Below are 21,961 nucleotides of genomic sequence, written 5' to 3'. Positions count from 1 at the left end.
ATTTCCTTAGTTTGAAGAATTAATGCAATTAAAATGGTGATATACCACACTGTCATTTTCTGTTGGCTGCAATACCAATGCATACCAAAGATATATTTCAGAAAAATGCAATGACACAATGGGCCTCATTACGAACCTGGCGCCTATATCACACTACCGCCACATTACGAGCTCTGCTTGCGTGGTCGCTATTCATGCCTGGTACCAGACGTGCATAGCGGCACCCGCTAGCAGAACAGGATGGTAGCTACAGTCCTGTTACTAACGGGTCCGTTATTACCATCCTCCCCATTCCCATTGAGCCCTACGGGGGCTCAAATGGGAATGGGGACATACCGGGTCCCGCGAATGGGAATTAACGGGCCCGCAAAGGTCAGAATGGCCCAGTTATTCCCATTTTGCGGGACCCGGACCCGAGTTTAGGGGTAGCCATGCCAGTAAAAATGGCGTGGCTACCTCCAAACTCGTAATGAGGCCCAATGTAAAAATCCCCTGGGACCCAATACCTCCCAGATTTTTATGGAAAATATGTTGCAGTTTACTGAAAAGGTGGTGCACGCTCCCTGATATGCACATAACAATGCACGCATGTGGCCATGTCCCACCTATGAGGATTGTGAATCATAATTATGCAAACTTGACAGCAGTCTCACACTCAGGTCAGCCCAGAGTTCAAGCAAAGGTTTTCACACCCTCCTTTTATTTTTACTTTTAAATAAAGGTCAGGATTAAAATGTGTTGAGGCTGGTGTGGGATTTGGAAATTTGTTCGAGATTCCAGACATGTGTAGAGTAGATTCTAGCCACAATGGGGGATCCTATTAAATGCCTAGTATCGGCCCTGTTACACGCCACCTCTTTTAACAATCTGGTAGAGCTTGACAAAGATGTTATACTTATTTTAAAGAAACTTATTTTAGCAAAATTTGAATGTGATCGGGACAGTCAAGAGGGTATCAAATGCATGAATAGGTAGCATAAATTATGATAACTTTAACCGTTAGGAAATAAGCCTTACTCACACGGTCATCCTACTTTAGTCCTCAATCATTAATAATTAAATTACGTTTTAATTGTCCCCCATTAAACTCAGCTACAGCAATATGGTTCCCACATCTACTCGCCGATCAATAGATGGTGTCTTGCCTTCCAAGAAAACATAGTACATTTTGTGTTCTTTTGCCCTAATATCATCTAATAAGGCAAAGAACGATGAGGCCCTTAATAAGACAGCCTAGTCTAAGGCCATATGGGTGGCTTTTTTATATTGGAGGGGACGGAGCTTCTCCTGACTGTACTTGTGCTCTTTTACAGTTTCTATCTCAAGCCCCGTCACTGAGAAGTAGGCCAGTGGCCCAGTAGACAACAATATATTTTTGTACATGCCATTTGCTTTATTATTAAACCGTTGCACTTTATAATACATACACTCAGAATAAACAATACATAATATTACAATTAACATGAATCCAAAACAGAGGTCCAACAATTTAAATGTCACATTCTAAAATCAAAATGATTAAATCAGATCATTGGAATACATATTTCACATTCTAAAATCATAATGCTAAAATCAGATCATTGGAATGCATAAAGGAATCTAAATCAGGATAAAATTATCATTTCAGCATTAACTTCAATAATGCCTCCTTACACACACAGGCAGCTGCTGCGCTAATTACCAAAGACAGGGCGGAAAATATTGTCCTTCAAAATTGATCCGTGCATAATCGATCTAAACAAGAGATGACATGTTGATAGCCTCTATGAGGTTGCTCTAACAAAAAACGTCTTCTAGCTGGTAAGATAGTTCAGAGGGTTGATCACTCACTGCTGTGATATGTGTGTGATCTGCAGGTAGCGGGTTCGAATCCCGACAAGGCCAACTCAGCCTTTTTTCCTTCTGAGGTCGATAAATGAGTACAACTTACGTTGGGTGAGATTGTATGTATATATTTTCTCTGTAAAGCACTTAGGCGTTAGAGCTATATAAATAACACATAATTGTCTCTACTAGTCTCAACCTCCTGACCACAAAGTCGACGTATCTGCTTTCGAGGGGACACCCTGTCACACACCATCATACTCGTAGGTTGGCAGAATGTTAAAATGCAAATAAGTTATAAAATGCCTAATAAATAAATTACAAGGCTTTAAAATATATAAACAGGGAGCCCCCACAGGGAAACCAGATGTAACATATTTGGAATATCATTTTTTCCCACACAATTTAGATATATTCATAGCACGATCCCAAGCTTTTGTTTTGACCTTGAGAAGATTGAGATAAGTGGGACAATATTCTGCAGGAGGGGGTGGCAGTCCAATATTGTTCAAGTGCATCATTACAGTACTCTCCAGGTCATTATAAAATTGATTTTGAACGTTATCTTTAGTACCATGAGCCAACAAACTAAGGGACGAGTTTAATAAGAAACATACTAAGCTGAGCCAGCAACAGCCCAAAAAGTGAAGGTACAGCTAGTTTGCACCTAAGTGCTTCTACAGAGACAGCATGGAGAACCCCCAGTATAGACTCCAATTATTTACCTTCCATGCGATCGAACCATTTAAATAAGCATAATGATAAAAAATCCAGTGCCGTATAAAATAGCAGGAAGAATAATGTTGAATAGGGCGATGTGAAATTTTAAATGTATCACTTTTAATATCAACTGACCATGCCTGGATTTTAATGCGAGAATTGGTGGTAGAGCACTAAAATAGACAGATCACTGTGCTGATCATGATTGTTAAGAGTGGATCCTGCTGCCGGTGAGGGGTTCTTAAGAGGCAGTGCTCTTCCGTCTCAGCGAGTTTACAGTGGGTTTTGGTAAGTGCCAGGCTATCCTGGGTGCTGGATCACTGATAGTATAGTAAGTATGTATTGCTTCAATTAGGTATCCTGTCATAGCATCGAATGCCAAAGCATCGAATGCCTTACCATCTAAAAAAAAGCATCGAAAAAATGCATCGAATGCGTTTTTTTTTAAGGTAAAGGGTTTATTTTAATTGTATTGGTTTTTAAAGGTTAAAAAAGGAGGGTTGGGGCCCCCCCCGATAAAAAAAAAAGAAAAAGAAATGCATTTGATGCTTTTTTTCTATGCTTTTTTTTTTAGATGGTAAGGCATTCGATGCTTTAGCATTCGATGCTATGACTATAAACCTTCAATTATAATGCAATAAATGAGAAGTCTTGTCACTTGTTTGTAAGATAACAGTGATTAAGTTGAAGCTGACACGTGTTTCAACCCAATATGGGTCTTTTTCAAGGCTATGGTGAGTATACATGATGTGCAATTTTTTGTAAAACATTCCCGATTAGTGAGAACCAAGGTGAGATGTTTGTGAGCAGACCAGTGTCCAAGGTGTTGGTTCGTTTGTATTGTGACATGTTGGTGTATAGATGTGATACAGTGACAGTTAATAAATATACGTGTCATAGAGGTTGAAAGCATTGCATGAGATGATGGTCACAGGTATGAGTCACATAGTGTGCAACAGTTTTACATTAGAGAAGTTACAGTTATGGTGACACGGTTTAACACATAGATGTGTAATGAAGTTGATACATGTCAAATTGTTAGGTCGCACCAGGGAGAGGGGAAAGAAGGAAAGAGAAATTGGTGTTGTTGAGGGTGTGGGTACCGGGCCTTGTGTGGCCATGGGAAATATGTTGCATGATTGTGTGGTTGCTTACATCGTGTGTTGTGCATAAGAGTAATTATATGGTATGGAGCTCTTGAGTAAGGGCTCTTAGTTGTGTAACCTGCATGGAAAAATACATGCTATGTGTTTAAATACCATTGAGATCCTGCTGGTAGGGTGTGAAGATTTGAATTGCAATTACTTGATTACTAGTGCAAGGTAGGTGGCTGCCTGTCTCAAACAGGCTTTAGTGTTTCTGGACTGGTGGAGGCAGGTTGTGCCAATGTTTGAGGTGGGTGTCGTTAGGCGAGATAGTTGCTGAAGAGAAGAGTGATACAGTCAGCACAAGGATGCCAAGTCCCTAATGGGGTTATCTATAGCGTGTAGCGTTAGAAGCAGGCTCGCCTGGCGTGGTCCTGTGGGAGCTAGTTGTCTAGCTAGGGGATTTGCCTCGGTGGCCCTGTAATCATAGCAATTGCTTGCTGAAGCTTTGGTTTTTATGCATGTATTGTCACCCCAACACAGAACATTCTAAGCTGCATTTTACTAATGAATATCCACCCCTTGGATTCCTGGTATGCAGCATATTTTTATCACAAAATGGTCAGAGGATACAGGGGGCAGGGCCACATCTGGTCTGCACTACTACTCACAACTGGTCAATATGGATGCCTGCTTGGTTGCACATGTCACTGTATGTACTGGTGACCTGTTCAAGCTTCATGCAGTTCAGTGCCTCGATATCTATATATGTTTTACATATTGTGCACACAGAGCAACCTGATAGTTGCCAAAGAGTTGGTACAATGAAGGCATGACCAAACATCAGATCCGAACAGCTGAGGGCTGGACTACACTTGGTATGGGGTGGATATACAATAGTGAATAGCCACTTGGAGTGTTCCGGGCTAGGGGCGAATATACATAAGGACAGCTTGGATGTTCCTGGGTGCTAATGTTTTGCCTTGCAGGTGTGGGGGTCCTTAATTCAGGGATGTTAAGGGGTGCATGGGAGTTTGTGCAGTTTAAGCACAGCCAATTGTCTAATTTGAGCGGCTTAGGTCCGGTCTACAAAAGGCTATACATTAGTGAAATGTAGCATAGAGTGCCCGTGTTAGGGCTGACAATACATGAGTAAAAACAATTGTGGGTGTCCCAGGGGCTAATGACTTACCTGGCAGGCCTTGGGGGCCTATGCACAAGTATCAGCTGTCACAGCTATCTTTCGATGCTGGCCGCCATCTTTGTTTGGATGTTTTATATGCAAGATGGGGTCACATGATTGGCCCATCAGAAGCAACCCTATGATTGGTTCAGAGTGTAGCTTGTGTATGAAGGAGGACTGACAGCGCTCTGATCTTGGGATATGTACTTGGGCATTTGACATGTCGAATAGCGTGTAGCTATATAAATATATTTATATATGGACAAGAGAAGGACAGGAACACATCTACTATTGGTTGATGTGTAGACAATGATAAGCTGCCAACCATGAGTGTACAGGTGTACAGAACATCTGAGCTTTCCTTTACTCATGTATATTTGCACCTTGCCTGGGATCACTCCAAGTGTCCATTCACTATCGTATATCTGCCCCCCAGACCAAGTGTAGTCCGGGCACTCAGTGTTCTGATCAGACTATTGGTCATGCCCTAATTGAACCAACTCTTTAGCAACTATCAGGTTGCTCTGTGTGCACAATATGTAAAACATATATAGATTTAGAGGCACTGCACCTCATGAAGCTTGAGCATATCACCACTACCTACAGAGACATGCACTGTCAAACCTGCATCTGTATTGACCATGAGTAGTAGTGCATACCAGACAGGGCCCCGCCCCCTAAATCCCCCCACCATTTAGTGATAATAATACGCTGAATACCAGGCAGCCAACATTAGGCCCCACCCAGCGGCCCCCACCACCCTCCATGTATATCTACTACAGGGTGGGACCGGGGAACCAACCAAACCCCTCCCACCCTTTCCTCGACAGTTGACCAAGGCTTCCCCAAGCAATCATGGCGTTAGCATGAATGACATCATCACACCTCATTCTCCTCTAGTTCTGTTTTGTAGTTCTGCAATGCGAGCTTCACACATTCCAGGCACTCTCTACTTTCATTTCAGTGACGAAAACACTTTTAAAAGTGGATATGATAACTTTCTGAAAAAAGTAATGCATTAAAATAGATTTTAAAACCGTTTAAAGTTACAGAACTGACTGTGCCAGCGTTGCTTTCCTCTGTGTAGGCGAAGACGCCGCTGTCTTTCAATTGGGGGAACCTGGGGAAAACGCAAAGCGTTTCCCCCCGGGGTAAATTTTGGTGCTGCACAGGCCAGCGAGATGGCCTGCGTATAGAACGCCCCCCCGGGGGGGCATTTAAGGGGTCAGGGAAGGTTCGAGGAGCAGGCGACGGTTGGGACGCGAGATTGATCAGTCCTGGTCGCCTGCTTCCGAGCCTTCGCTAATTTGGGCCTGTTAGGGGTTTATGAGGTGAGGTGGCTGTTAGCATAGTTACAGGGGCGGGTAGGTAGTCAGCACATAAAAAAAAAATAAAGTTGTTTAATCTGAGGTTACCGTAAATAAGTTACCTCTTCTTTCCTTTCTCGTTTTCGGCTCCGGGTTAGCGTCGTAGGTTCTGGGGGTTTTGTGGTCCCTTGGGGCTGGGTAATTTTAAGATCTGGGGTCGGCATTTTCTGGCGTGCCTTTGGAATTTGTGGGGGGCGTACGGAGAGAAGTTTAGCTTTCGGGCATTCTTGAATCTTGTTCGAGGTCATTTGTCAGCCGCCCTCTTGGTCCATCGTGCATTATTTCGCGCGTCCTAAGTTGCCGGGGGATTGAGCAGGCCAGGCCCTCTCCCCTGCCTGCACGAACCTTTTCAGAAGACAATTTCCAGTTGCTGCTTTGTCGCGCTTGTGCGCGGTAGCAGCCGGGGGACGTTAGGAGGCAGTGCGGATCCCTTAAAGGGACCGCACCACATTTTGTTGTTTTGGTGGCCATTTCTTCGTTTTCTGCCACTACTTAGTTAGGGGGCGGTGTTCTTCCTGACACTCTTGCTCATTTTGCATTGGAAGCTTGGGGGTTATTTTTCATTGTGGTCAATTTTGTGGCCTGGGTAGGGGTACTAGTATTTGGTATTGCTTTAAAAAAAAATGAAATATTTCTTAGAGGTTTTAACATTTTTTTTAGGATTTAAGAAGGGTTAACTAACTCTTATATTAGGGCTATATTATTTGGAGTGCCTCCCCCCCCTTTTTTTCTTCTGCACTAAGGGTTAGTGTTTAGTTGTCCCCGGGTAGGTGCTGGCTCAGGAGTTTTAGCGCAGCTAGGTGACTATTTAAGGGACATATTTTAGTGCACAGCCAGAGTTATTTAGGGCACAATGGTGGGCCAGAGAGCTAGTAAGAAGGGCTTGGTGGATGCCAGGGCACTGAGGGAGGGCCTAGAGATTATTAGCAGGGCATCTAAGGCCCAGCTGGAAGGGGCGGTGGTGGAGGTTACGGGGGAGGGAGAGGTAGGTGGGAGTAGGCCGCGGCGTAGAGCAGCGGCAGATGTGGCTCTAGCAGCAGTGGTGGCTTGCACCCCTGCGGCTGGTAGAGGGGAGGTATGGGAATCCAGGGGCAGGAAGATGAGGAGGGAGATTGACAGGAGAGCATCCAGGGGTGAAATGCATTTGGGTGGTGAGTCAGCTAGGGAGGTGATTAGTAATGACCAAGGGGAGGTAGGGGATGCTAGGAGTGTCCAAAAAAGGGTAGGCCAAGGGGGCCACGGCGGTGGGGGTGATGGGGAGCAGACTGTGGTGAGAGGACAGAGGGGCAAGGGGGTTAATACCTGCAGAAGAGTGCAGGTGGGAGAAGGAGAGAGAGGTCCCCATCAATTAGTGAGGTTAGGGAGGGGCACGGAACGCCCCCCCCAGCTAGGAGTATTTCGGGCGGAGGGCGCAGCGCAGCCCCCACTGTTCCAGAGGATGAATATGGAGAGGGTTTAGGAACGGCCCCTCCTGCGATGAAGAATTTAGAGCAAGAATGGCAGAGAACAGTCAGGCTGTATGGGGGAAATAGACATGGATCTATGGCTGCAGTGGATGGCACCAACGAAGCCTGCCCCAACATTGCACACAGCAAGGGGTCTGCCTGTGCCTTTCCAGCCCTTTCTTGGTCGCCCCGCCCATGAGGGGGTAGGGGGAGGAGGCAGAGGGCAGTCCTCAGCAGCATGTTGGGCATTTAATAAGGACGGCTGCACAAGGAACGTATGTAGGCTCAGACATGAATGTAGCAAATGTGCAGGGAAGCACCCTCTCACTCAGTGTTTCCAACAAGGAGACAGGGGGAGGGGGAGAGGATCTGGAAGAGGGTTTGTGGGGAAAGGCTTTAACTCCAATTAAATTGGATGTGCTGGAGAAGTGGTTGGAATTTTTTCCGGACAGGGAAGGGGCTCAGATTTTGAGTGAGGGCTTTTGTCAGGGTTTCAGACTGGGTTATCAGGGGCCAAGGGTGCGTCAGTGGGTGGCAAATTTGAAGTCTGCCAAAGAAAATGTTGAGGTGGTAAGACAAAAATTGGACAAGGAAGTAGCGGCAGGGAGGATAGTAGGGCCATTTGATGATCTGCCGGGTGATTTAGTTGTATCTCCGCTGGGTGTTGTGCCTAAGAAAGCCCCGGGAGAGTTCAGATTGATGCACCATTTGTCATGGCCCGAGGGCATGTCTGTCAATGATTTCATTTCCCCTGAGGAATGTGGGGTTGTATAAGCAAGTGTGGACCAGGCGGCGGATTTGGTGAGGAAAGCAGGGTGCGGGGCCTTTATGGCCAAGTGTGACATTAAGGCGGCTTTCAGGTTGTTGCCGGTACACCCGGAGGATTTTTGGCTGTTGGGTTTGCAATTTGGGGACCGCATATACATCGACAAAGCTTTACCAATGGGGTGCGCAATTTCCTGCGCCTTGTTTGAGAGTTTCAGTTCTTTCTTACAGTGGGTTTTTTCATACAGTTTCGGTTGTGAAAGTGTTCTGCATTACCTAGATGATTTTCTGTTCATTAGCGGGGCAGAAAGAGAGAGGGAGTGCAAGGAGATGCTAAGGTTGTTTCAGGATTTGATGGGGGAGTTGGGTGTGCCTCTAGCAGAAGACAAAACAGAAGGGCCGGCAGTGGTGTTGACATTTCTGTGGAATTAACTGCATTCAGTGGCCATGACCTCATGCTTGCCGCACGACAAGGTGAGCAAACTGGTGTGATTGCTGGAGAAAACGGTGGGGGCCAAGAAAATGATGCTAGTGGAAATGCAGAGATTGGTGGGGCATTTGAATTTTGCATGTAAGGTGGTGGCCCCAGTGCAGACATTTTGTAGAAACATGGCGCGGTCTGTGGTGGGCGGGAGCAAAGTGCCCACATCATCGGATAAGAGTATCAGGTGCAGTGCAGGAAGATTGTAGATTTTGTCTGAGGTTTTTGGAGAGCTTTAACGGAGTGTCCATGTGGTTGCAGAAAGATCCGGTGTCATGGGAGGTGCAGATATTCTCGGATGCAGCAGGGGCGGGAGGTTTCGGAGTGTTCTGGGGAGGAAAGTGGTGTGCGGAGAAGTGGCCATCGCTTTGGTTGAAGGAAGGAAGGAGCATAGCATTCCTTGAATTTGTTCCTTTGCTGGTTGCATTGGAGTTGTGGGGGAAGGAGTTACAAAACAAGAAAGTGAATTTCAACATTGACAACAAATGCCTGGTTCATGTAGTGAACAGGCAGTCAGCGAGGGATCAGAGGGTGGCGAGACTGATGAGAGAGTTTGTTCTGCGTTGCATGGAATGGAATGTGGTGTTTAAGGCAACACATGTGCCAGGGAAGGATAATGGCATTGTTGATGCATTATCTCGTTTTCAATGGCAGAGATTCTGTGGATTGGCTCCAGAAGCGGATCAGGAGGGGCAGCGGATTCCACAGGAGCTGTGGAAAATAGGAAGCTAAGAGCGCTTGCATTGGTGGAGGGTTCACTTGCTCTGACATCTAGAGAGGCGTACAGGAGAGCTTGGGAGGATTTTATAGGAGGGGGAGCTTGTAGTTGGAAGGGTTGGGGGAATGCGGAAGAATGAAGAAGGGATGATGTCACTAACTTCCTCTTGAGGTGCATGGATAGGGGCTGGTCTAGGGCAACTATAAGGGGGAAATTGGCAGGGATTGCTTTCTATGGGAAGTGGTTTTGGGGTTTTCAGCCGATTTATGCCCGGTTCAGACAGGTTTGGTGTGGAAGGAGCGTTGGTTGTGGGGGGGGGGCAGGTTTGGTTTTTCAGCATGAGAATGGGCCGCCAGTATCAGCAGCACAGGTTTTGGGGGTACTACGAAAGGTTCTGGTAGCGGTAGGGTAAAAGGCGGAGGAGTTTGGAACTCATTCATTTAGGATGGGTGCAGCATTTGAAGGTAGTAGGATGGGCTTATCAGAGGATAAGGTGAAAAGTTTGGGGCGTTGGAAGTCAGGGAGATACAAAGGGTACGTCAGGGACTTGGGCAAAGGGGACATTTGAAAGAAGTTTTCAGTGGATATCAGGAGAGTGGCATGTAGTAGGATGGTTGTGATTTTTAAGTGATTTTGTAATTTCTTTTTCAGATGCTGCTTGGAGGATGGGGGAGATGGCGCAGATTTAAGTGGGTGGGGAAGGAAGCAGAGAAAAGGATTTTTGGCAGGCAATTGGGTTGCAGCTATAAAGAGGCATTGGTAAGATGGTCTGGTTTGGGGGGGGCTTCGCTGGGATCAGCTACTGCCGATGTTGGCAGGATTGATGGAACGCTATGGGGCTCCAGAGGGGGTGATCATTCATGCAGGGGAAAATGACCTTGTAAGAGATACAGGTGTGGAAAAATGAAAAGGGATTTGTTATGGGTCTGAGAAATGTGGCCTCAAGCAAGTGTAGTTTGGACTAAGTTGTTGCCGCTGAGAGTTTGGAGGGGAGCGAGAAGTGAGGGAGCGATAGAGCAGGCAAGAAAGGGGATAAACAGAGAGAGATGGTAACATTTTGTGCCTCGGCGGCGGTACAGGTTTTGGATCACAAATAAATAGTTTATGAAGGCTTCATGATATTTAGAGAGGACGGTGTCCATTTGTCTGTTTTTGGAAATACTTATTATCTGTCGGCATTTACCTGGTTAGTGAGAGATATGGTAACGAGTTGGAAGGAATGGTGGGGGGTGGGGCAGAAAGAACACCTCCGTGGAGTGTTTTTCTGTTGCAGGGGGCATGTCCCCTTAGGATGTGGGGGGAGGGAAGCACAATCAGGGAATGGCACGGGAAAGGATGGGGGTGGTGCTGTTTGCACAAACGGGCTACCCCGGGGGAACAGGTATTGAACCTGGAGGGGATGGCCCCTGGGAGAAAGCGGGACGCCTTAAGAAGTGGTAAGGAGACGGTAGGGACCAAGGGATAGTCAGGGAGGAAGTGGAACTATTTTATTATTTAATTGTTGTGGAAAATGAAAGTGTTGAATTATTAATTGGTTGTTTAAAATAGTTTGTTAATCTGTAAGGCCATGGAGCCAGGTAAGCGGTTATTTGTAAGCTTTGGCCTGTCACATTAAAGCGACCTTTTCCACTACAAGCGAGTCTGGGTTTTTGTGCAGTAAGCCAAAAAAGTGTTTGCTGTTGGCCACTGTGTGTAAAGGCAGTTACCCTGAAAGCCGTGCATAGCATTCTTCAAGCATTATTTTTTTTCTGTGTACATTGGGCTACTAGTACTTGGAAACTACTTGAAAAGAGAGGTCTCACACAAAGGTAAAGATGTTCCTGTGAACCTTTGTGAACTAGAGGGCTTTATTGAAGAAAAAGATTTAGGATTGGCGAAAGAGGCAGGGGGACAGGATTGTTTGGTAGTGTTCGCTTCAGACATGAAGGTTTTCAAAATAGTGGATTTTTTATATACTGTGCAGTGCTGCATTGAAAAGTATGTATTTTCAGTATTATTGAAGGCGACAATTAGCCTTCAAAAATGAATCATTTTAAATACTTTCCTCCTTTGTTCCCCCACACCCCCATCTTGTCCTGTGGCTCCTGGAAAGATGTGTATAGACGCCATACAAATGTCCAATAAATAAATAAATAAATAAATAAAATAAGGCTGTTTAAATGTATTTGGAGGAGTGTACCACTTTAAACTTCTGAAACTTGGGGGTCAGAGTTTTCTAGCAGCTGGCCCTCTGGTGGAGTCAGATTTGAAAACTGATCTTTATGCCAGATGATGCTGGGATCTGCCGGATAGTTGTACAGGTGTACTTATTTTTGAGTGCTCACACTTCATTCCTGGGGTTCCGCTTTCTCCAGATCCAATGCTGTTCATGGACCGTGGCTGTGGAGCACTGAGTGGCCTCTCTACCGCCTGGTCTCCTGGCAAGCAGACTCACTTTGCTAAATGATGAGCTCTTCAAAGTTGCATTGCTACTACTCAAAGAGATAGTTTCCTAGCATGGCCTTATTCTAACAACATTTCTCTGATCGACAGTGGTCGCCATCCCATGTTTGACTGTACCTTTATCAAATCAAGAGGGCTTGATGTTGACAATAATTTACTAATCCATCCCATATCCTCTTCTGAGTATGCCATTGAGTACTTCCCCTGCACTCCATTGGGCGTCTTTGACCTTTGGTTTCAAGGTGACATTCTTACTGGAAATCAAAGGCTCACTGTTCTCCCAACCTGTATTGTACCTGGCAATATGAAATCCCCGAGAGGACTTAGTTTCTCTTCTTCAAGCTTGCCAGATGAGGATCCACAAATGTTTTTTTTCTGATTTCGTGAGTAATAACTTCATGGTCCTATCAGCCCTTCCAATATGGCTCCTTGCAAGAAGAATATTGCTTGAAGCCACTGGATAATCACGCCATTGAACCAAACAGCACCCTTAAAGTCTAAAAAGGTTTCTATTCCTGGAAGCTTTCTGCTAACCATATCCGGCTGTCTGTCACCCCACTTCAGACTAACCAAGCTCCTCTCACCTGCTCCTCAACAAGTGCTTCTGAGGCAGGTCTGAAATGACGCACCAATCAGCCACTTGCTCATTCACATTCACAGATCAATCCTATTGGGCCTTCCACCACCCTCCCAACATGCACTGGGAAGAGGTCAAAAGCAACGTGAAGGGGCATGTAAAACACAAAACAATGGAAATTGCCTAACTTGCCTAACATCTGGTTCAAATCTTTCAGGTCCTTAGTGAAAAAATTGATTCTGCCAAAAAGCACTTAAAAGCCAGAGTAATCAAAGGGCAGAAAAGGTGAGCCTTAACTCTTCTCCAACTCAGTAGAAATAGTTCATTAATGTTGGAAGCATCATAGGTGCACAAATGTATATTTGTATGTGGCACACACTTCTTTGCACTTAATGCCATCATTGACTGACCTATTTTACCATTCATTACATTGGCCCTCATTACGACCCTGGCGGAAAGTAACTGACATGACCGCCATAGCGTAAATAGCGTTTCCGCCATTGCACGATGGAGTAAAGTGCGGCTAATTCTGACCCATCGGGCACGAGCATCACGCCATGGCGGAAGTGCAAAGTCCGCGATGGCGGAAATGACCCCAAAACGCCCCTTACCGCCGTCGTACGCCGCCCTAGGTGCAATTCCGCCACCCATCTCAGCGGTCACCGTAATGAGCGGTCAGCGCAAATTACGGTCACCGTAAATATACGGAAACGGAAGTAAAAACATGGGGCCGGAACGGGAAACAGCACGCCGTACACCTATAAAATCAGAATCCCAACACAACCATTAAAAATCCGACCCTGAAACACATCCCAACCAGTTAGCCACCCCAGTTAAAAAACATAAATATGGGAAAAGTTGCTAAAAAAGCGTGCGATCGCAAGCGGCAGGTCCACTTCTCCCATGAGGAACTCACCATGCTCACAGAGACCCTCCAGGAGAATGCTGCCGTCGTCTTCTCGACGCAAATGACCAGGACGGCACTTGCGAACAAGAAGGCCATATGGGCCCTGGTGGCACAGCGGGTAAGTGAGGTGGGGACCACACCCCGCAACCCACAGCAATGCAGAAAACGATGGGACGACTTGCGGATACGCGTCCGGAGCATACTTTCTGCCAACCGAAACATTGCCACAGCTACCGGGGGAGGATCGGAATCACCCATCAAGTTGACCCCCTGGGAAGAAATCTGTGCCTCCACCATTGGAATGGAGAGCATAGAGGGAGTCGGAGGGATGGAGAAAGGAGTGCAGACATCCGAAGAATCAGGTAGGTGGCCCAAATAAAACAATGCTAAATCCACAATGTCCAATCATGTGAAGTACCATGTGTCCCCATAGTGCAATAGAAACACATGTCCAGGAGAACGTCCACATACATTGCCATGATAGCGCCCTTTAAAAGTCTGATTAAATACATAAATAAGTAAAATTCCTAAAAACACCCTCTACATGTGCAGCATGCACACCCTAACTGCAGGCTGCAAAATAACTGCATCCTCAATCCACACAAAAATGAGACCACCTCCAAGGCCCTGACCCAAATCACCCTCAGGTACCACCCCAATGCATGTGATACATTGCCATTCCAATTTCCGCAGACCCATAAATAACGCTCGCCCTCCTTTACTCCACCACAGGGTCCGATTGAAACGACGAGCTTCAGGACACCCCTACCAGCACACCTGCAAAGAGGGCCAAGACCAACGGCCAAAGACCCTCCACCTCAGCTGCACGGATCAAGACACGGCAGCAGCACAAATCAAGTGGCAGCACACTGGAGGGGACTTCAACAGGCACCCCAGCAGCCAGCATGTCCACAACAGCAGCACCACAGGTCCCCCCAATGGATGCCACAGAAGGCACTGCTTCTGGTGGCAGCAGCACCATAGGTGACACTGCTTTCATGCCAGCATGCTCCGACACAGAAAACGGTGCTGTCGATGTAGGACCCATCCATGACCTGCCTCAATCTCCCTGTTTGTTTCATCCCGTACACCATGAGGAAACCACGCAGGGGCACCCACAAGACGACGACTGGCCAACCCCCACAAGGCCTGTGGCAAGGCAACATGAGGTGATCAGCCCCTCTGTGACACCACCGCAAATGGGCATGGCCCAGCAGAGGCAACAGTCCCTCGAGCAGATGATTGTGCAACAGCAGCAACTGGCCACGCTCCTCAAGGAGCATGCTGCTGAATGTGGGGGTTCTAAGGCAGCCATTGAAACATCTACTGAGACACTTAGGGCAGAAATGGAGCGAAGTACCGAGACACTAAGGGCACAAATGGAGGGAAGCACCGAGAGCCTGAGGGGACAAATAGAGAGAAGCACCGAGAGCCTGAGGGGACAAATGGAGAGAAGCACCGAGAGCCTGAGGGGGGAACTGCATGCGACGTCCAAAGACGTATGTGGTGAACTTGCCGCTGTGCGCCGTGTGCTCACTGAGCTCACACAAACCCTTAGGGACATGCATGGACGTGAGCGGGCAGAGACATCATCCGTTGCAAGTTCCGTCCAGGGCAGCCCCCAACGTAGATCTGGGAGGAACCTGCGCTCCACAGGCAGGGGTGCCCCTGATACCCGGAGAGGGGGCTTGCAATAGCGTCTGCCCACTGACAATGAGCATCTTTGGACACTGGTGTTCGGGGGGGAGGTAGGAGGGTGGAGGGGGTGTGTTGGGCTTTTTTGGGTGGCGGGTCGATTGGGTGTGTAATATCATTTCACATTTGCCATACATTTCTTCATATTCATCCAATGAGATGTGTGGACATTGATCTTTGTGTACGAGGCCTTTCTTGGCGTACAGTCCACATTGTGCATGTTCCAGACACACACAGTGCCACAAGTCCCGTGTCCATGTAACAGCCACCAGGCGTGAGTGCTAGAAGCATGCATCTATGAGATTCTGACGAATTTCACGGGCCTCCTGTGCCTCGCGGACTCCTTGAGGTGCTGCCACATCCCCACCCTCATCATGACCATCTTCAGGTGCTTGCAGTTCTGCGTCAGGGGGCATGGCCACATTTCTACGTACACACATGTTGTGTAGCATGACACATGCCATGACCATCTTTGCAACCTTCTCATGGCGGTACAGGAGTGCCCCGCCAGACCTGCTGAGGCAGCGGAAACGAGCCTTCAGTAGGCCGAATGCCTGTTCTATGACTACACGGGTACGTGAGTGGGCATGGTTGTAGTCCTCCTCATGCTGGTTCTGTGGGTTCCGGATTGGTGTAAGGAGCCATCTCTTCAGTGGATACCCGGCATCACCTGTATGTGGACAATAAAGGATGTTTGTGGAATGACATTGCTACGTACGCATCCCCCCCCCTTCCTGCCAGGTCATTGACGCATCACCTACCCCACATTCTCATGCATTAAATGAGACTCACCGAGTAGCCAGGATCGGTGCCCTGCGTGTCGCTCCATGTAGCGTGGTATTGTAGAGTTCCTCAAGACCATAGAATCATGGGTTGATCCTGGAAATCGGGCACAACAATGTGTAAAGATCCTGTTGGAGTCACACACCATTTGTACATTAAGAGAATGATATTGTTTCCGGTTGCGGTACTGGACCTCCATGGCATGTGGGACAACCAATTCCACATGGGTGCAGTCGATGGCACCAATGCAACCCGGTATGCCGCCAAGTGCATGGAATCCCACTTTTGTGTTTGTAATCTCCTGCTCCGAGCGTGGTAAAGAGATGTAGTCGTCTGTGTGCTTCAGGAGGGCATCAAGCACTTGGAATAGTGTCTGTGACAATAGTGGCTGTGAAATGCCATGCAACTGTCCGACTGTGTGCTGGTAGGTGCCTGTGGCCAGGAAGTGGAGTACAGACACCACCTTCAGTAGGGGTGGGATGGCGGTTGGGCTATCTATCATGCTGACAAGGTCAGCGTGTGTCATGTTGACAATGGCGGTTATGGTGTCCCGGTCCAAACGGTAGAGGGTGTGGATCTGCTCAGCAGTGAGGTTGAACGGATTAGCTCGGAGGCGTGGGATTGCGGGCTGCCTGCGTGGTGGTAGTGGCTGTGCTGGTGGGCCTTGCTGCCCCTGCCTTGCCCTCCTCTTCCTCCTCCTGCGTCTCCTCTGTGCGGCCGCTTGTTGTAGTAGTTGGTGTTCGTCTTCTTCTTGAAGTTGGAGTACTTGCAGTGCTATCAGGTCCCCCAGGCCCAACATCGCTAGTCCTGTCGGTAGCATTTTGGAGTGGGTGTGGTTGTGGGAGGGGGTTGGGTGTGCAATTTATGTGTTTTCAGGCTGTATAGCCTCCACCTGTGGTGATTCATTCCACCTGTGCCAGCTGCAGTAACTTTTGGGCGAGCACGTCCCGCACACAACGCTGCAATTTGACGCATGGCATCTTGCAATTACAATCATGTATTTAATCCCGATGGCAGTGAAATATTGGTTTATATGTTAATTCTGCTATGGTCCCATTGTTTCACATACTAAATTTGCAGTCGCGAACAAACTTGTGAAGGGTCAGTGGAATGTAGTACTCGATCAACGGTGGACCCTCATGCAGCACTGTACCGACGTTCACCGACGGGCGGGGAGTCCCATTAGTGATTGAAGCCAGTTACCATTTTCACATACAGCCGCACTACATAGATGTATTTGTGAATTCAAGCGTTCACAGATGCCTTTTCGACGTGATGTTGCAAATGAGGAATTCGAAGGACAGCGCTTTTGGTTTTCAACTAGCGGCGAGGAGACGCCCACAGGTCTGACTGGAAATATAACGTTCTATTGTTGAATGTCCTTGGGACAGGGCCCATGACGAGAATGCAATGATTGATATGAATTGAATGGGATGCGCAATAGCGTAGTGGACGATAAGGCAGGACGTTCCCAAATACATGTTACTTCACTACACTAGAAATCCGGGCAGGAGCACAGTGGATTTTGCAGACTGCATTACGCACAGACTCAATGGAAATTTCAAATGTTATGTGAGTAAATATTCAGGCGTTTTTATACCGGGATGAGGGAATGATGAATGGATGCATGGACAGATGATTTAATTGAGAGTTTGCCATGTAAATGGCTTTTTGGAATCTATCCCCTTCCCCTGCGCTATGTGATGCAAAGCTGCCATAGTGGGACCATCGTCTATCTGCCCTTGTTGAACCCTCCCTGTCTCGACGCGCCTTCAAACACTTGTGTCTATGCACGTTCCTAATCCCATCTCATGGATTCTGTTTTAACAGTCGCATGCACACAAACACTCGTTTGTAATAGTGTATTCACCTCGATTTTTATCGTTATGATTCGCAAGTGATTTTTGGGTGAAATTAATCCTTTTGAGTGGGCTAGCATGCATATGGTTGTAGATTTAGTGTGTTGAATGAAGTGAGTAATACATATGAAGTTCGGATGCCCATACTATTATTTTTCTTTTCATTTGGGTGACAGGTATCTCCTCCCCTTTTGCCGCTGCCATCTGTACGCCACTCCTGCAGATGGCTTTTACAGTCGACACCTGCAGCTTCGAGTTAATCAGTGGAGCACCATTACGATCTTATGGGACGATCGCCAATGGGCCACATGCCCTTACGCAGTACTAGTGGCTAGGAGCAACATATCAACCATTCAGCTGGACTAGTGCCTACTTCATGGGACGGCCCTGCGGTTCTAGGCGCTTCCATGTTGCCTTTTTGGACGTAAATGTAGCCCCTGTGTACCATGAAGGAACAGGGCGTCACACAAGAAGAAGCTGGTCATTTCTTGCGGATGCAGCCCACAGTAATGGAACTTATTTGGGAGTTTATGAGCAAATAGCTGTATGGGCTTGGTGATTTTGATGTGCAGTAAATTTATATTCAGATATTAACAGTGTAGCGTTATTCTTTGCTAGTAATGTAGCATATTCCGATTTGTGGCGCGATGTATTGTGAGATGATCTGCATTGGGTTCCGGCTTCTGAGTAGAGTTGTGTGGTACTGTACTGGCCGCGTTTGCCTACGAAGCCCAGTAAGGTCAGGGATAGGGGCTGCCATTATGACTGTTTTTATGATGTCATGCTCAGGGGCGGGGGATTAGCTTTTGTGCAACAGATGCCGGTCAGCCAGGTGGATTGGTGGAATGATGGGATTATCAGAAAATGGCTGGTCACAGGTGCCTGTGTTTGCGTGCGTTTCTTGGAGGGAGACTGAGGTCAGGTCCATTGGAATTGCTTCTGTATTCGTGCCATCTGTGCCCTACAGCTCCCATTGGCCCCTCTTGAGATGAGCCTGGCTGCTCAGTCACTCTGCCAACTTGTGTGGTACATGCTTATGCTGATGGTTGGTTTGTCTACTGGCAAGAGTACAGGGCTGGTGCAGTCTCCCTCAGGATACTGCTTTGAATGTTGATTTACACTGGTGGCAGGCGATGGGGGACTATTGTTGTTTTGTCTCATGGAATATTTCAGTTCATTTTGGTGTACTTGAACCTTCACATGCCTGTGCTGCATCAGTACGGCAATGGTGACATGCCAAATATGGATGGCCACTCACAAGGCACTTGGAGCCCCTGCATGCATTTGTTCGTTGGCATCCATGGGTGACTTGTACATTTCACTGGTTGCATAGTGTGACTACATTGCGCCTACGAGGAGTTGTGCAATGTGGGCAGGGAGTGGAGTACAGGCACTCAGTAGGGCCATTTACGGTTGGTTCGCGATGCCGTAATTCTCACCATGGCGGAATGGTACTTTCCGCCATGCTTGATGGCGTTAAGTAAATGTCCGCTAGGGTCAGAATTCGCGTACCGTTGCGCCATGGCGGAAATTACGGTTTTGCAAGGCGCGCGTGCGCGTACTTGGTGCAGTTAGCGTTGGCGTTCACTACGGTGTGGCTAATGGCATCGTACTTTACGGTGACGGGTCATAATCGCAACGAGCGGTATTCGATGGCGGTATTACATTTCCGCCATCGTATTTCGAATTCCGCCAGGGTCGTAATGAGGGCCATTGAACTAATCTACAGCCTTTGCCCACATTCTGGGCAGGAAGCGGATGTGGCTGCTTATTTTGTTTCCCACTGCATTTCATTGTGCGGTTGTGACAGTCTCCTACATAGCCTTCAATGTTGCTGGACCGGCCTGCACTGTTGTGGTCTTTGATTCAATCAAATGTTTCACCAGGTGGGCATGGTGTGCCTTTTCAGAATGTTCCTTCACGTTTTCTTTGGAGAAAATATGATTTCCCAAAGATAAGGCAGTGCTCCTCTCTCTTCAAAGCTCACGCCATGCTACTAGGAAGCGCATAGCACTCAGTTTATAATTTATGATGCGCTTAAAACCAACGAGTGGTTTATAAACTGTGGGATCAGGATTCAAACCTGTGTTAGCTGCGTTGTCTTGTTTCCAAGACCAACATGTTTCCCCTAAGCTATCCTTCTTCCCCAGTTCAGGCCGAAGCAGCGTTCATGCTGGGCTTGTCTGAAAATCCCACTCAGAGCTTAGAAACTGTCTCCACTTGCAGGTCTACTCCCAGATATACCCTGGAACCCAGTGTTAATCACCTTCTCACCACCATTCGTCTGCTCAGTGCCATTTTGTTTGCCACTCTGTTTTCATGTGTGCACGAATGTGTCACTTGTGCATTTTGGCAGTGTCCTTTTTAACAGGAATTCAGTGCAAGGAACAGATGCAAGCACAAACATAATGTTTATCAATCAAGTGGCCATTACATCGGGATCTATTTTATAGCTTACTAAAGCCATTACTTCTCAGAAGGCTCCTCATAAAGTACAGCGCTAAATTCAAAGTTATCGCAGCTGGAAGTGTTTCTGGCAGGGAGAGTTAGGTAGTCAGTGGGAAGGGCCTTCGTGAGTGCTATGGCCATGGGCACTCAATGGATGGAAACATAACCAAAGAACACCAACAGGCCTTGTGTCTTCCTCACCTCTCATCTCTCTCCCACCTTCACGTCCCATGACAATAGTTTCGGCTTATAGGCAGCACTTTCATCACTATCTAATAGCCAAAAGTAAAAGGGATATGCCTTTCAGAACTTGCCGAAGGGAGGGAGGTGTTATTTCTTTTGTACATTTATGGGCCGAGAATGCCTTTTCCACTGTCCCAATATGATGAATTGTGTGGCACAGAGTTGTCAAGCTGGAGAGCAGCCCCTTTAAAGGAACCCTTGTCCTTTGGTAGGGATGGAGCTTGGTAGGGTTGGAGCTGACACGTTTATGCTGATGGTATACGGGCGCTCGATCAAAGATACATAAAATGTAGTATTACAATTCCTCCTGGCTTCAAGTGGAAGCCAGATAAAGCAACTGGTCAAACATGTGAGTTATGTCCACCAACAAGTGCCCATGATGAGTCTGATCTGGTCAGCTTATGAGAAGGTCACATACAAATAAGAATGTGTTGCTAGTGGTCTTTATTACTGTTGAGTTTGCTGTTGGTGGAGAACATTTTAAAATCTACAGTTATTTTTAGAAGATTATTTAACATTTCATGCGCTATTGCCAAAAAATGTATTTTACAGAAATGGAAAAGTTCTCTCCCGCCCACCTTGAACCAATTCCTACAAGAATTGACACATGTCAACGAGTCAGAGGAACAGTTTGTTTTAAATCGACGCTCGGCATGCAAACCTAAGGACATTTGGGGCCCGTTCAGATTCTACCTATGTAATATGATTACTGATGCTGACTTGTCATAATATTGCTATGTGAAATGTAACGGATATTTTACTCCTGATGTAACAGTTAAACAGATGTGCTGTGGTGTAACAGCCTATACGTGACCACTAATAAAAAAGAGTTTAAAAAAAAAATCTACAGTTATTGAATTGTCTTTAGTTTCACTGAATAATTCAGGATGCACTGTATGCTCTTCATCTCTGTCTGTGCCTTGTTCCTCCCCCCCACCCCTCCAGGACGTGTACAAATGCTGTGCTACCTTAGGGTCTGGCCGTTAAATAAATGCAATAAATAAATAAATAAATGTGTCATTCTGTTGGCAAGAAAGGATAACTGAGATAGATATTCAGCTACGCACTTGGATAGTACTCCAGTGAAATGCATTATTCAAGATACAAAATGTGCGCCTTTCTAGCTAATCTTCCCATCCTGCACCTTAACTGCACCGGTGGTAACTACACCAGGAACTAATATTGCTTAGTGATTTCTATTAGGATGGCCCTGATGCTGATGCAGAGCCACAGCCCACTGACCCGTTTTAAGTGCTGCATTAGATAGGCAGCCATCCCTAGTGGGTCCTGCTTTGCTCTAGTGCTTCTTGGAGGGCGCTGTTGTGTGACCGCCATTGTATGACTTGCACGTGTGAGAAGGGCGCACGCTTAATAATACATTCGTCTCCACGAGGCTTTCGGGGCATTCTGGCAGCTTCT

Source organism: Ambystoma mexicanum, chromosome 6q (assembly GCF_040938575.1).
Source record: "Ambystoma mexicanum isolate Mex_15411 chromosome 6q, UKY_AmexF1_1, whole genome shotgun sequence".
Lineage (NCBI taxonomy): Eukaryota > Metazoa > Chordata > Amphibia > Caudata > Ambystomatidae > Ambystoma > Ambystoma mexicanum.
The sequence above is the reverse complement of the archived record's forward strand: the minus strand, read 5'-3'. Positions refer to the sequence as shown.